The sequence below is a fragment of the Odontomachus brunneus genome, unplaced genomic scaffold (genome assembly GCF_010583005.1).
Source record: "Odontomachus brunneus isolate Ranch 3 - 2012 unplaced genomic scaffold, Obru_v1 Obru_scaffold_091, whole genome shotgun sequence".
NCBI classification, from domain to species: Eukaryota; Metazoa; Arthropoda; class Insecta; order Hymenoptera; family Formicidae; genus Odontomachus; species Odontomachus brunneus.
The window spans coordinates 649,422-651,464 of NW_022639541.1; positions in this window are offsets into that span (position 1 = coordinate 649,422).

Sequence of the window (2,043 nt, forward strand, 5' to 3'; positions counted from 1 at the left end):
CCCCCTCTCTCTCTCTCTCCCCCTCTCTCCCTCTCTCTCTCTGCTCTTCGCTCTCCCTGTTGTCCATCCCGATTCCTCGTAGTAATCGTAGTAGTAATCGTCGTCGTCGTCATTAACGCTCAGAGAAGCGAGAGTGAGCACAATAAATCCTCATTCCCAAGCGTCCCACTTTCAATTAGCCCCGCTAATTGCCGGCGGCCAAGAGGTTTCGCGTTTCAGCGGCGGCGAAAATTCGCGAACGGGAAAATCGTTAAGCACTCCCTCGCCGGGAGCGACCGAGACGGACTCGCGACTGAGAGTCGCGCGACTCGGCTTCTCCGTCGCCGACAACGAGAAGATGAACTATCGACTTGATGAAGAAAAAAATTCATTTATCTCCGCCCGCAAGCTGCCACGAGCTTTTGCCGTGACAAGACGAGAAGAGGGAAGAATGGACGGGCCGAGATCTTCGCGATCGAGATGATATTTAATTTGAGAGTAATTTCGGGAAAGAGAGAGAGAGAAATGTGTCGATCCCGGGAAAGTACGGTCTGAGAGATGAGAGATATCTCTTGTTTTAAACCATCCATTGCCGGGCAAACGATTATTTCCCGCGGGAACCACGTCGCGAGATGTAAGCGCGAAGGAACGTGCGATCTTTCAGATCGAACTTGAGAACTGCTTTGGGGGGATTTCGGTCGATTTTCTCGTGAAAACTCGCTTTAAAATCCTACAACCAACTCGCAGGTCGCGATTTCATTTTGAACTCCATCATCTAACGTCGTCTCTCCGCCGTCTATCCAATACCAAGGCGGGAGATGGACCTCGTCACTTGTTTCGTACTTTCCACTCCGCTGCCGATAGAAGAAATTTATAATATCGATATATAAATAAAAATAGTGTTATATTTCTGTGATATGATTTAGATAGATATCGAAGTGGAGAACCTGAAGTCATCTTCAATTTCTTTTCTACTCTTCTTTTACAAAAACTGCCTTTTGTCTCCTTCGGAATTACATACTGTAAAATACAAATTTTCTCTCTCTTTCTCTTTCTGTCCCTCTTTCTCTTTGTAGAGAAATTAACAAACTAAATTTCTGATGCCCGTATTAATAGTTATTACTTGAAAGTCGTCTCAAATGAGACACTCGATTTTGAATTCAGGAATTTAGATGAAAGCTTTTTAGTTGAATTGCGATTGCAAACATAAAAGTAGCATATATATCTTGATACACCTGAAAAAAAAACTTTAACCCTGAATGAAAAGCTCAGAATCTTACATGAGACAAGTTTCAGGTGATAACTATTAATACGGGCTTTAAAAAATTGATTACATCGAAGATTCAATCAAGGTGTCAATACACGTACTTAATTTTGACTATTCCTATTTTGGTCTTTTAAATATAAATAAAGTATGAATATTTAAACTCTTCAAATAATAGAATATATGTAAATATTCAATATTCGCATATATGTTCTCTCTATGTTGGAAGTATTCATATTTAAAAACCAAAACAACAAGAATAACCAGACAGATACGTGTCGATTTGACAGAACTTTGACCTCATGCGTCGAGATAGATTTCATCACTTGTTCTGAGTTTTCCAGTCCACACCGCTGAAAGAAACTTACTGTATGTGTATATATAAATAGGGGAAGTATTGGATTTTTATTTCAGATAAATATCGAAGTGGAAAGAATTTCAAAAGGTACTCCTTTTCTTTTGTTGTTATTCTTTTTTCGCAAAAGGCACTTTATTTCCGCCGTGATTGTTTAAGCTGTGATGGTCGAGCTGAATTTTTCAGGCGATTGATTGTACCAAGGATCGAGTCGCACGATGAAGATTGACACAGACGTTAATTTTAGCTCGCGGAATGATCTCGCTGCGCTCCTGAACCCGCGGATCGAGTGGCGCGTTGCGTTGCCTCTCCTATTTCTGGAAAACCGCTTGTCTTGCGAGTCGCAGACAAGGACGGCGGCGCGGAATTATGTAAAAATGACAATTGTTGGCAATTCCCCGCTGCGAGCCCCCGAGGTTCATATAAGCCGGCCCGATGAACCCGG